This window comes from Dermacentor albipictus, chromosome 2, assembly GCF_038994185.2.
Source record: "Dermacentor albipictus isolate Rhodes 1998 colony chromosome 2, USDA_Dalb.pri_finalv2, whole genome shotgun sequence".
NCBI classification, from domain to species: domain Eukaryota; kingdom Metazoa; phylum Arthropoda; class Arachnida; order Ixodida; family Ixodidae; genus Dermacentor; species Dermacentor albipictus.
In genome coordinates this window covers 73,464,398-73,479,204 of record NC_091822.1, presented here as the reverse complement: position 1 = coordinate 73,479,204, position 14,807 = coordinate 73,464,398, and the positions used below count along the sequence as shown (strand labels likewise).

The following is a 14,807-nucleotide window of genomic DNA, read 5'->3' as shown; positions in this document are numbered from 1 at the left end:
CTGCTAAATGGTGTCACTTACTTGGCCAAGCGAACCTTCAAGCTATTCTCAAATTTGCATGCTGAAACCTCAACTCATGTTATTCTTTAGCAAGTGTATACCTACCTGGGCTTTTCGACATGTACTTGTTAATAGAGAAATTTTAAATGTTTCCGTATTCACGTTTAAAAGCTAATAACAGTGTTAAAAATAGCCCGGATTGCTTGCACTGCACGACTGCCATTTTTATGCGCTGCTGTCGCCATCTGGTGTTGAACATCGAAGATTTAAACGCATGCGCTGGCCTGTTTTTTTACCGGATACTTTTTATTATTAGTTCTAAAATCCAGTACACACGCAGTTGGTCCCACCCATAGCCTTCAAGGCTAGTGATGGGCCCACACTCTAAACAAGTACTATAATACTGGCAGACTTTTTGTTGAATGGGCTCAATCACAACACACTTCAGTGACACGCAAGAAAATTGGCAAGCTTCAGTATATAACTTTGTGGTATATTCGACCGAAGCAGAGTCCAAAGTCCAAAGAACGACCAAAGCACCGACAGGGCATCAAAAATAAAAACAAGCTGTTTCTTTTTTTGTAAACTCATTTACACGCTTCTTCATTCCAGTAGTTCCATAGTAAAGAGGAAAAGATGTTTTAACGATGCTAAAATATCATTCCTTTGCATTACTTCGTTTGGAACTTCATTACACACGTAGTTTCCTTTATATTGTATAGGTCTATGGCTGTATGTATAATGAGAAGGCGGGAAGGTAAATAGGCTGTTTGTAGCTGCTCCTGTTTGTTTCATTGATAATCTGAAAATAGTAAGCAGCAGCTCGTTATTGGACCTTATTAATCCATTTACTACTTCAGCTATCTTCAATTTATGTGAAATTGATACGGATAACATCCGTAGCTGTTCAGAAAGGACATACATGGGTGAGAATTTATTGAATAATTTATCATACGAATAGCACGTTATTGAAGGCGACAAACATGGTCTCAATATGTTTTGTATGTCTTGCCCCTCGTTTGCAGGCAATAGCACAAATCGCTGAGCGCAAATGAGAAATACAGAACGCGTGAAATCGAAAGACCAAAGCACTCTACAGCTTTTAGTAATACATGACAGCCATGACTTCATTTGGAGCAGACAGTAATAATTTGTTCCTTCCAGTGCATATCAGACTCAAACACAGCACCAAGATATAACTTGCATTGCGTCACGCTGAGCGCATTCTTGTTGTTAATAATTGATGCAACGTGGTGATAATTTATATTATTCGCGAGTGAAACACGGCGTACTTTATTTTCTGGTTATAAAGAGTCAGCTGATTACTTATGTACCATTGTGATACTTGGCTAAGTTCTTCATTAAATGTACATTTCAGTTCCTCTAAATTATCGCCTGTGGAAAGTAATGCTATGTCATCGGCATGCATAATAGGTTCAGAATCCTTCAGACCTGACGGAAGATCGTTATTATAAAGAAAACAGAGGCCCAGCAAGGAACCTTGCAGAAGCCAGAAAATAGTGTTTTGTAGTAAAGAGGTTAGATTGTTTACAGCAACATATTGTTTCCTATTTGAAAAATAACATTTAATTGGATTATAAATATTTCCTTTCAGACACTAATTTTCCAATTTCTGTTGCACAGTATTGTCTGATCTACCGCATCGAAAGCTTTGGATACATCTAAGTAAACTACTAAGGCTAGTTTGTTATTATGCAGTGCAGTGTTTATGAGTTGTGTAAGAACAACAACTGCGAAAGACGTTGATCTTTGGCGCCAGAAGCCATGCTGATTAGGACAGATGATGTTATATATCTTTTAAAAATTTTGTATACGCTTACAAAGTGTCTTTACAAAAACTGTATTGATTGCATTTAGCAGCGATATAGGCCTGTACTTTTCTATGTCGGATCGCTCACCGCTATTAAAGATGGATATGACCTTCTTGACCTGCAGTTGATCAGGATACACTCCATTTTCCAACGTATGGTTTAAGATATGCAGTAGATAGATTCCCAGCATATCAAAGTTGTTTTTTATCAGCCTAACAGGTAATGCATCAATCAGGTTCTGCCGCCTTAGAGACTGAAGGGTTGTTTACTGTTGTAACTAATTCTTCAATTTCTATGTGAGGCAATGCAAAAGTGTTGTTGTCACGCTCTGCCATTTTCACTGAAGGAACATCAGCATGTACTTGTGCAGCTACCTTAGGCTCTACGGAGGCAAAATAGGTACCAAATGATTCAACTGTACCTTCGTCAACAGTTTCAGGGAAAGTAGAGATGTTCGATCCTAAGCCGATTGCGTAATTTACCGTGTCCCAATGTTTTTTTGTATTTACATGCGCCTGCTTCACGAGAGATGAATAACATGTTTTTTTCCTTTTCCTCATAGAGAACATAGATAGCTTTAGATAGCGTTTAAATTGAGTTAGGTAAGATTCGTTTGATGTGAACTGTTACCATTTGTGGTACCATTTATGTTTTTACAATGTTAATATTTCAGTGTTCATCCAAGGACACTTTGGGTAGATGTATTTTTATGGGTCGTCACAGACCGCCGTTTAACGGCATTTTTAAGTGTATCTAGAAATTTCATGTACTCGGTATCAACGTGTTTATCATATGCCGTAATGAAATCTGTTCGTTCTAATATTTCACGCAGCCGGACCTAGTCTATCTTACTCAGTGTTTTACTATGTACCGAATGTAGTGTTTCTCAATAGGAACAATAATGGATTAATGGTCTGCAATCAACTCGCCGCAAGGACCAGCCTGCGCAGCTTAAGTAATATGGCACAGGATGGGATCTAGTTAGTAGTTGAGGTATCGGGGCGCGAGTTGCTTCTGTTTAAAAAGCTTTCTCCGAACGTATTAATGCTCTTTCGAACAGCTTACGCCTATACGCCACGCTGTTACGGATCCGTACGCCGACAACGGCGCGCGCAGGCGCAGGTTAGACTTTTCTGACAGTAACGCTATTATTGCGCGATGATGCACAGGAGCGGTAACTGCGCTCGGACTGCCACTGCGGCAACACCAGATACGCTTGCTCATCGATATCGCGCCAATCGACAACGTAAATCTTTTTTTTGATTGGAATGGTAGGCCCTGCCCAAACGGGCAAGGCCTCTCAAAAATTGGCCTATAGGCTCATTGGAGTTTCCCTCCCCACGGTAATCTTTAGTAAAAGGCGAAAGATTAATACGTGGATTTGAGGAGAGACCTGAGCGATGAAATTACCTATGCTGTGCGAGACTGGTCTGCTAAATGGTGTCACTTACTTGGCCAAGCGAACCTTCAAGCTATTCTCAAATTTGCATGCTGAAACCTCAACTCATGTTATTCTTTAGCAAGTGTATACCTGCCTGGGCTTTTCGACATGTACTTGTTAATAGAGAAATTTTAAATGTTTCCGTATTCACGTTTAAAAGCTAATAACAGTGTTAAAAATAGCCCGGATTGCTTGCACTGCACGACTGCCATTTTTATGCGCTGCTGTCGCCATCTGGTGTTGAACATCGAAGACTTAAACGCATGCGCTGGCCTGTTTTTTTACCGGATACTTTTTATTATTAGTTCTAAAATCCAGTACACACGCAGTTGGTCCCACCCATAGCCTTTAAGGCTAGTGATGGGCCCACACTCTAAACAAGTACTATAATACTGGCAGACTTTTTGTTGAATGGGCTCAATCACAACACACTTCAGTGACACGCAAGAAAATTGGCAAGCTTCAGTATATAACTTTGTGGTATATTCGACCGAAGCAGAGTCCAAAGTCCAAAGAACGACCAAAGCACCGACAGGGCATCAAAAATAAAAACAAGCTGTTTCTTTTTTTGTAAACTTATTTACACGCTTCTTCATTCCAGTAGTTCCATAGTAAAGAGGAAAAGATGTTTTAACGATGCTAAAATATCATTCCTTTGCATTACTTCGTTTGGAACTTCATTACACACGTAGTTTCCTTTATATTGTATAGGTCTATGGCTGTATGTATAATGAGAAGGCGGGAAGGTAAATAGGCTGTTTGTAGCTGCTCCTGTTTGTTTCATTGATAATCTGAAAATAGTAAGCAGCAGCTCGTTATTGGACCTTATTAATCCATTTACTACTTCAGCTATCTTCAATTTATGTGAAATTGATACGGATAACATCCGTAGCTGTTCAGAAAGGACATACATGGGTGAGAATTTCTTGAATAATTTATCATACGAATAGCACGTTATTGAAGGCGACAAACATGGTCTCAATATGTTTTGTATGTCTTGCCCCTCGTTTGCAGGCAATAGCACAAATCGCTGAGCGCAAATGAGAAATACAGAACGCGTGAAATCGAAAGACCAAAGCACTCTACAGCTTTTAGTAATACATGACAGCCATGACTTCATTTGGAGCAGACAGTAATAATTTGTTCCTTCCAGTGCATATCAGACTCAAACACAGCACCAAGATATAACTTGCATTGCGTCACGCTGAGCGCATTCTTGTTGTTAATAATTGATGCAACGTGGTGATAATTTATATTATTCGCGAGTGAAACACGGCGTACTTTATTTTCTGGTTATAAAGAGTCAGCTGATTACTTATGTACCATTGTGATACTTGGCTAAGTTCTTCATTAAATGTACATTTCAGTTCCTCTAAATTATCGCCTGTGGAAAGTAATGCTATGTCATCGGCATGCATAATAGGTTCAGAATCCTTCAGACCTGACGGAAGATCGTTATTATAAAGAAAACAGAGGCCCAGCAAGGAACCTTGCAGAAGCCAGAAAATAGTGTTTTGTAGTAGAGAGGTTAGATTGTTTACAGCAACATATTGTTTCCTATTTGAAAAATAACATTTAATTGGATTATAAATATTTCCTTTCAGACACTAATTTTCCAATTTCTGTTGCACAGTATTGTCTGATCTACTGCATCGAAAGCTTTGGATACATCTAAGTAAACTACTAAGGCTAGTTTGTTATTATGCAGTGCAGTATTTATGAGTTGTGTAAGAACAACAACTGCGAAAGACGTTGATCTTTGGCGCCAGAAGCCATGCTGATTAGGACAGATGATGTTATATTTCTTTTAAAAATTTTGTATACGCTTACAAAGTGTCTTTACAAAAACTGTATTGATTGCATTTAGCAGCGATATAGGCCTGTACTTTTCTATGTCGGATCGCTCACCGCTATTAAAGATGGATATGACCTTCTTGACCTGCAGTTGATCAGGATACACTCCATTTTCCAACGTATGGTTTAAGATATGCAGTAGATAGATTCCCAGCATATCAAAGTTGTTTTTTATCTGCCTAACAGGTAATGCATCAATCAGGTTCTGCCGCCTTAGAGACTGAAGGGTTGTTTACTGTTGTAACTAATTCTTCAATTTCTATGTGAGGCAATGCAAAAGTGTTGTTGTCACGCTCTGCCATTTTCACTGAAGGAACATCAGCATGTACTTGTGCAGCTACCTTAGGCTCTACGGAGGCAAAATAGGTACCAAATGATTCAACTGTACCTTCGTCAACAGTTTCAGGGAAAGTAGAGATGTTCGATCCTAAGCCGATTGCGTAATTTACCGTGTCCCAATGTTTTTTTGTATTTACATGCTCCTGCTTCACGAGAGATGAATAACATGTTTTTTTCCTTTTCCTCATAGAGAACATAGATAGCTTTAGATAGCGTTTAAATTGAGTTAGGTAAGATTCGTTTGATGTGAACTGTTACCATTTGTGGTACCATTTATGTTTTTACAATGTTAATATTTCAGTTTTCATCCAAGGACACTTTGGGTAGATGTATTTTTATGGGTCGTCACAGACCGCCGTTTAACGGCATTTTTAAGTGTATCTAGAAATTTCATGTACTCGGTATCAACGTGTTTATCATATGCCGTAATGAAATCTGTTCGTTCTAATATTTCACGCAGCCGGACCTAGTCTATCTTACTCAGTGTTTTACTATGTACCGAATGTAGTGTTTCTCAATAGGAACAATAATGGATTAATGGTCTGCAATCAACTCGCCGCAAGGACCAGCCTGCGCAGCTTAAGTAATATGGCACAGGATGGGATCTAGTTAGTAGTTTAGGTATCGGGGCGCGAGTTGCTTCTGTTTAAAAAGCTTTCTCCGAACGTATTAATGCTCTTTCGAACAGCTTACGCCTATACGCCACGCTGTTACGGATCCGTACGCCGACAACGGCGCGCGCAGGCGCAGGTTAGACTTTTCTGACAGTAACGCTATTATTGCGCGATGATGCACAGGAGCGGTAACTGCGCTCGGACTGCCACTGCGGCAACACCAGATACGCTTGCTCATCGATATCGCGCCAATCAACAACGTAAATCTTTCTTTTGATTGGAATGGTAGGCCCTGCCCAAACGGGCAAGGCCTCTCAAAAATTTGCCTATAGGCTCATTGGAGTGTCCCTCCCCACGGTAATCTTTAGTAAAAGGCGAAAGATTAATACGTGGATTTGAGGAGAGACCTGAGCGATGAAATTACCTATGCTGTGCGAGACTGGTCTGCTAAATGGTGTCACTTACTTGGTCAAGCGAACCTTCAAGCTATTCTCAAATTTGCATGCTGAAACCTCAACTCATGTTATTCTTTAGCAAGTGTATACCTGCCTGGGCTTTTCGACATGTACTTGTTAATAGAGAAATTTTAAATGTTTCCGTATTCACGTTTAAAAGCTAATAACAGTGTTAAAAATAGCCCGGATTGCTTGCACTGCACGACTGCCATTTTTATGCGCTGCTGTCGCCATCTGGTGTTGAACATCGAAGATTTAAACGCATGCGCTGGCCTGTTTTTTAACCGGATACTTTTTATTATTAGTTCTAAAATCCAGTACACACGCAGTTGGTCCCACCCATAGCCTTCAAGGCTAGTGATGGGCCCACACTCTAAACAAGTACTATAATACTGGCAGACTTTTTGTTGAATGGGCTCAATCACAACACACTTCAGTGACACGCAAGAAAATTGGCAAGCTTCAGTATATAACTTTGTGGTATATTCGACCGAAGCAGAGTCCAAAGTCCAAAGAACGACCAAAGCACCGACAGGGCATCAAAAATAAAAACAAGCTGTTTCTTTTTTTGTAAACTTATTTACACGCTTCTTCATTCCAGTAGTTCCACAGTAAAGACGAAAAGATGTTTTAACGATGCTAAAATATCATTCCTTTGCATTACTTCGTTTGGAACTTCATTACACACATAGGCTCCTTTATATTGTACAGGTCTATGGCTGTATGTATAATGAGAAGGCGGGAAGGTAAATAGGCTGTTTGTAGCTGCTCCTGTTTGTTTCATTGATAATCTGAAAATAGTAAGCAGCAGCTCGTTATTGGACCTTATTAATCCATTTACTACTTCAGCTATCTTCAATTTATGTGAAATTGATACGGATAACATCCGTAGCTGTTCAGAAAGGACATACATGGGTGAGAATTTCTTGAATAATTTATCATACGAATAGCACGTTATTGAAGGCGACAAACATGGTCTCAATATGTTTTGTATGTCTTGCCCCTCGTTTGTAGGCAATAGCACAAATCGCTGAGCGCAAATGAGAAATACAGAACGCGTGAAATCGAAAGACCAAAGCACTCTACAGCTTTTAGTAATACATGACAGCCATGACTTCATTTGGAGCAGACAGTAATAATTTGTTCCTTCCAGTGCATATCAGACTCAAACACAGCACCAAGATATAACTTGCATTGCGTCACGCTGAGCGCATTCTTGTTGTTAATAATTGATGCAACGTGGTGATAATTTATATTATTCGCGAGTGAAACACGGCGTACTTTATTTTCTGGTTATAAAGAGTCAGCTGATTACTTATGTACCATTGTGATACTTGGCTAAGTTCTTCATTAAATGTACATTTCAGTTCCTCTAAATTATCGCCTGTGGAAAGTAATGCTATGTCATCGGCATGCATAATAGGTTCAGAATCCTTCAGACCTGACGGAAGATCGTTATTATAAAGAAAACAGAGGCCCAGCAAGGAACCTTGCAGAAGCCAGAAAATAGTGTTTTGTAGTAGAGAGGTTAGATTGTTTACAGCAACATATTGTTTCCTATTTGAAAAATAACATTTAATTGGATTATAAATATTTCCTTTCAGACACTAATTTTCCAATTTCTGTTGCACAGTATTGTCTGATCTACTGCATCGAAAGCTTTGGATACATCTAAGTAAACTACTAAGGCTAGTTTGTTATTATGCAGTGCAGTATTTATGAGTTGTGTAAGAACAACAACTGCGAAAGACGTTGATCTTTGGCGCCAGAAGCCATGCTGATTAGGACAGATGATGTTATATTTCTTTTAAAAATTTTGTATACGCTTACAAAGTGTCTTTACAAAAACTGTATTGATTGCATTTAGCAGCGATATAGGCCTGTACTTTTCTATGTCGGATCGCTCACCGCTATTAAAGATGGATATGACCTTCTTGACCTGCAGTTGATCAGGATACACTCCATTTTCCAACGTATGGTTTAAGATATGCAGTAGATAGATTCCCAGCATATCAAAGTTGTTTTTTATCAGCCTAACAGGTAATGCATCAATCAGGTTCTGCCGCCTTAGAGACTGAAGGGTTGTTTACTGTTGTAACTAATTCTTCAATTTCTATGTGAGGCAATGCAAAAGTGTTGCTGTCACGCTCTGCCATTTTCACTGAAGGAACATCAGCATGTACTTGTGCAGCTACCTTAGGCTCTACGGAGGCAAAATAGGTACCAAATGATTCAACTGTACCTTCGTCAACAGTTTCAGGGAAAGTAGAGATGTTCGATCCTAAGCCGATTGCGTAATTTACCGTGTCCCAATGTTTTTTTGTATTTACATGCGCCTGCTTCACGAGAGATGAATAACATGTTTTTTTCCTTTTCCTCATAGAGAACATAGATAGCTTTAGATAGCGTTTAAATTGAGTTAGGTAAGATTCGTTTGATGTGAACTGTTACCATTTGTGGTACCATTTATGTTTTTACAATGTTAATATTTCAGTGTTCATCCAAGGACACTTTGGGTAGATGTATTTTTATGGGTCGTCACAGACCGCCGTTTAACGGCATTTTTAAGTGTATCTAGAAATTTCATGTACTCGGTATCAACGTGTTTATCATATGCCGTAATGAAATCTGTTCGTTCTAATATTTCACGCAGCCGGACCTAGTCTATCTTACTCAGTGTTTTACTATGTACCGAATGTAGTGTTTCTCAATAGGAACAATAATGGATTAATGGTCTGCAATCAACTCGCCGCAAGGACCAGCCTGCGCAGCTTAAGTAATATGGCACAGGATGGGATCTAGTTAGTAGTTGAGGTATCGGGGCGCGAGTTGCTTCTGTTTAAAAAGCTTTCTCCGAACGTATTAATGCTCTTTCGAACAGCTTACGCCTATACGCCACGCTGTTACGGATCCGTACGCCGACAACGGCGCGCGCAGGCGCAGGTTAGACTTTTCTGACAGTAACGCTATTATTGCGCGATGATGCACAGGAGCGGTAACTGCGCTCGGACTGCCACTGCGGCAACACCAGATACGCTTGCTCATCGATATCGCGCCAATCAACAACGTAAATCTTTCTTTTGATTGGAATGGTAGGCCCTGCCCAAACGGGCAAGGCCTCTCAAAAATTGGCCTATAGGCTCATTGGAGTGTCCCTCCCCACGGTAATCTTTAGTAAAAGGCGAAAGGTTAATACGTGGATTTGAGGAGAGACCTGAGCGATGAAATTACCTATGCTGTGCGAGACTGGTCTGCTAAATGGTGTCACTTACTTGGCCAAGCGAACCTTCAAGCTATTCTCAAATTTGCATGCTGAAACCTCAACTCATGTTATTCTTTAGCAAGTGTATACCTGCCTGGTCTTTTCGACATGTACTTGTTAATAGAGAAATTTTAAATGTTTCCGTATTCACGTTTAAAAGCTAATAACAGTGTTAAAAATAGCCCGGATTGCTTGCACTGCACGACTGCCATTTTTATGCGCTGCTGTCGCCATCTGGTGTTGAACATCGAAGATTTAAACGCATGCGCTGGCCTGTTTTTTTACCGGATACTTTTTATTATTAGTTCTAAAATCCAGTACACACGCAGTTGGTCCCACCCATAGCCTTCAAGGCTAGTGATGGGCCCACACTCTAAACAAGTACTATAATACTGGCAGACTTTTTGTTGAATGGGCTCAATCACAACACACTTCAGTGACACGCAAGAAAATTGGCAAGCTTCAGTATATAACTTTGTGGTATATTCGACCGAAGCAGAGTCCAAAGTCCAAAGAACGACCAAAGCACCGACAGGGCATCAAAAATAAAAACAAGCTGTTTCTTTTTTTGTAATCTTATTTACACGCTTCTTCATTCCAGTAGTTCCATAGTAAAGAGGAAAAGATGTTTTAACGATGCTAAAATATCATTCCTTTGCATTACTTCGTTTGGAACTTCATTACACACGTAGTTTCCTTTATATTGTATAGGTCTATGGCTGTATGTATAATGAGAAGGCGGGAAGGTAAATAGGCTGTTTGTAGCTGCTCCTGTTTGTTTCATTGATAATCTGAAAATAGTAAGCAGCAGCTCGTTATTGGACCTTATTAATCCATTTACTACTTCAGCTATCTTCAATTTATGTGAAATTGATACGGATAACATCCGTAGCTGTTCAGAAAGGACATACATGGGTGAGAATTTCTTGAATAATTTATCATACGAATAGCACGTTATTGAAGGCGACAAACATGGTCTCAATATGTTTTGTATGTCTTGCCCCTCGTTTGCAGGCAATAGCACAAATCGCTGAGCGCAAATGAGAAATACAGAACGCGTGAAATCGAAAGACCAAAGCACTCTACAGCTTTTAGTAATACATGACAGCCATGACTTCATTTGGAGCAGACAGTAATAATTTGTTCCTTCCAGTGCATATCAGACTCAAACACAGCACCAAGATATAACTTGCATTGCGTCACGCTGAGCGCATTCTTGTTGTTAATAATTGATGCAACGTGGTGATAATTTATATTATTCGCGAGTGAAACACGGCGTACTTTATTTTCTGGTTATAAAAAGTCAGCTGATTACTTATGTACCATTGTGATACTTGGCTAAGTTCTTCATTAAATGTACATTTCAGTTCCTCTAAATTATCGCCTGTGGAAAGTAATGCTATGTCATCGGCATGCATAATAGGTTCAGAATCCTTCAGACCTGACGGAAGATCGTTATTATAAAGAAAACAGAGGCCCAACAAGGAACCTTGCAGAAGCCAGAAAATAGTGTTTTGTAGTAGAGAGGTTAGATTGTTTACAGCAACATATTGTTTCCTATTTGAAAAATAACATTTAATTGGATTATAAATATTTCATTTCAGACACTAATTTTCCAATTTCTGTTGCACAGTATTGTCTGATCTACCGCATCGAAAGCTTTGGATACATCTAAGTAAACTACTAAGGCTAGTTTGTTATTATGCAGTGCAGTATTTATGAGTTGTGTAAGAACAACAACTGCGAAAGACGTTGATCTTTGGCGCCAGAAGCCATGCTGATTAGGACAGATGATGTTATATTTCTTTTAAAAATTTTGTATACGCTTACAAAGTGTCTTTACAAAAACTGTATTGATTGCATTTAGCAGCGATATAGGCCTGTACTTTTCTATGTCGGATCGCTCACCGCTATTAAAGATGGATATGACCTTCTTGACCTGCAGTTGATCAGGATACACTCCATTTTCCAACGTATGGTTTAAGATATGCAGTAGATAGATTCCCAGCATATCAAAGTTGTTTTTTATCAGCCTAACAGGTAATGCATCAGTCAGGTTCTGCCGCCTTAGAGACTGAAGGGTTGTTTACTGTTGTAACTAATTCTTCAATTTCTATGTGAGGCAATGCAAAAGTGTTGTTGTCACGCTCTGCCATTTTCACTGAAGGAACATCAGCATGTACTTGTGCAGCTACCTTAGGCTCTACGGAGGCAAAATAGGTACCAAATGATTCAACTGTACCTTCGTCAACAGTTTCAGGGAAAGTAGAGATGTTCGATCCTAAGCCGATTGCGTAATTTACCGTGTCCCAATGTTTTTTTGTATTTACATGCGCCTGCTTCACGAGAGATGAATAACATGTTTTTTTCCTTTTCCTCATAGAGAACATAGATAGCTTTAGATAGCGTTTAAATTGAGTTAGGTAAGATTCGTTTGATGTGAACTGTTACCATTTGTGGTACCATTTATGTTTTTACAATGTTAATATTTCAGTGTTCATCCAAGGACACTTTGGGTAGATGTATTTTTATGGGTCGTCACAGACCGCCGTTTAACGGCATTTTTAAGTGTATCTAGAAATTTCATGTACTCGGTATCAACGTGTTTATCATATGCCGTAATGAAATCTGTTCGTTCTAATATTTCACGCAGCCGGACCTAGTCTATCTTACTCAGTGTTTTACTATGTGCCGAATGTGTTGTTTCTCAATAGGAACAATAATGGATTAATGGTCTGCAATCAACTCGCCGCAAGGACCAGCCTGCGCAGCTTAAGTAATATGGCACAGGATGGGATCTAGTTAGTAGTTGAGGTATCGGGGCGCGAGTTGCTTCTGTTTAAAAAGCTTTCTCCGAACGTATTAATGCTCTTTCGAACAGCTTACGCCTATACGCCACGCTGTTACGGATCCGTGCGCCGACAATGGCCCGCGCAGGCGCAGGTTAGACTTTTCTGACAGTAACGCTATTATTGCGCGATGATGCACAGGAGCGGTAACTGCGCTCGGACTGCCACTGCGGCAACACCAGATACGCTTGCTCATCGATATCGCGCCAATCAACAACGTAAATCTTTCTTTTGATTGGAATGGTAGGCCCTGCCCAAACGGGCAAGGCCTCTCAAAAATTTGCCTATAGTCTCATTGGAGTGTCCCTCCCCACGGTAATCTTTAGTAAAAGGCGAAAGATTAATACGTGGATTTGAGGAGAGACCTGAGCGATGAAATTACCTATGCTGTGCGAGACTGGTCTGCTAAATGGTGTCACTTACTTGGTCAAGCGAACCTTCAAGCTATTCTCAAATTTGCATGCTGAAACCTCAACTCATGTTATTCTTTAGCAAGTGTATACCTGCCTGGGCTTTTCGACATGTACTTGTTAATAGAGAAATTTTAAATGTTTCCGTATTCACGTTTAAAAGCTAATAACAGTGTTAAAAATAGCCCGGATTGCTTGCACTGCACGACTGCCATTTTTATGCGCTGCTGTCGCCATCTGGTGTTGAACATCGAAGATTTAAACGCATGCGCTGGCCTGTTTTTTTACCGGATACTTTTTATTATTAGTTCTAAAATCCAGTACACACGCAGTTGGTCCCACCCATAGCCTTCAAGGCTAGTGATGGGCCCACACTCTAAACAAGTACTATAATACTGGCAGACTTTTTGTTGAATGGGCTCAATCACAACACACTTCAGTGACACGCAAGAAAATTGGCAAGCTTCAGTATATAACTTTGTGGTATATTCGACCGAAGCAGAGTCCAAAGTCCAAAGAACGACCAAAGCACCGACAGGGCATCAAAAATAAAAACAAGCTGTTTCTTTTTTTGTAATCTTATTTACACGCTTCTTCATTCCAGTAGTTCCATAGTAAAGAGGAAAAGATGTTTTAACGATGCTAAAATATCATTCCTTTGCATTACTTCGTTTGGAACTTCATTACACACGTAGTTTCCTTTATATTGTATAGGTCTATGGCTGTATGTATAATGAGAAGGCGGGAAGGTAAATAGGCTGTTTGTAGCTGCTCCTGTTTGTTTCATTGATAATCTGAAAATAGTAAGCAGCAGCTCGTTATTGGACCTTATTAATCCATTTACTACTTCAGCTATCTTCAATTTATGTGAAATTGATACGGATAACATCCGTAGCTGTTCAGAAAGGACATACATGGGTGAGAATTTCTTGAATAATTTATCATACGAATAGCACGTTATTGAAGGCGACAAACATGGTCTCAATATGTTTTGTATGTCTTGCCCCTCGTTTGCAGGCAATAGCACAAATCGCTGAGCGCAAATGAGAAATACAGAACGCGTGAAATCGAAAGACCAAAGCACTCTACAGCTTTTAGTAATACATGACAGCCATGACTTCATTTGGAGCAGACAGTAATAATTTGTTCCTTCCAGTGCATATCAGACTCAAACACAGCACCAAGATATAACTTGCATTGCGTCACGCTGAGCGCATTCTTGTTGTTAATAATTGATGCAACGTGGTGATAATTTATATTATTCGCGAGTGAAACACGGCGTACTTTATTTTCTGGTTATAAAAAGTCAGCTGATTACTTATGTACCATTGTGATACTTGGCTAAGTTCTTCATTAAATGTACATTTCAGTTCCTCTAAATTATCGCCTGTGGAAAGTAATGCTATGTCATCGGCATGCATAATAGGTTCAGAATCCTTCAGACCTGACGGAAGATCGTTATTATAAAGAAAACAGAGGCCCAACAAGGAACCTTGCAGAAGCCAGAAAATAGTGTTTTGTAGTAGAGAGGTTAGATTGTTTACAGCAACATATTGTTTCCTATTTGAAAAATAACATTTAATTGGATTATAAATATTTCATTTCAGACACTAATTTTCCAATTTCTGTTGCACAGTATTGTCTGATCTACCGCATCGAAAGCTTTGGATACATCTAAGTAAACTACTAAGGCTAGTTTGTTATTATGCAGTGCAGTATTTATGAGTTGTGTAAGAACAACAACTGCGAAA

The 14,807-nt window shown here is 39.5% G+C and overlaps 4 non-coding genes across 4 annotated transcripts; all 4 read right to left on the bottom strand.

The window, feature by feature from the left end:
* Positions 1-3,107: 3,107 nt before the first annotated feature.
* On the bottom strand, positions 3,108-3,233 carry LOC139056548 (U5 spliceosomal RNA). The gene has a single exon (XR_011512433.1). It is a non-coding gene; the product is annotated as a U5 spliceosomal RNA (small nuclear RNA).
* Positions 3,234-6,369: 3,136 nt separating this feature from the next.
* Positions 6,370-6,495, bottom strand: LOC139056487 (U5 spliceosomal RNA). The gene has a single exon (XR_011512374.1). It is a non-coding gene; the product is annotated as a U5 spliceosomal RNA (small nuclear RNA).
* A 3,136-nt stretch (positions 6,496-9,631) lies between these two features.
* Positions 9,632-9,757, bottom strand: LOC139056563 (U5 spliceosomal RNA). The gene has a single exon (XR_011512447.1). It is a non-coding gene; the product is annotated as a U5 spliceosomal RNA (small nuclear RNA).
* Positions 9,758-12,893: 3,136 nt separating this feature from the next.
* LOC139056542 (U5 spliceosomal RNA) lies at positions 12,894-13,019 on the bottom strand. The gene has a single exon (XR_011512427.1). It is a non-coding gene; the product is annotated as a U5 spliceosomal RNA (small nuclear RNA).
* Between the last annotated feature and the right edge of the window lie 1,788 nt (positions 13,020-14,807).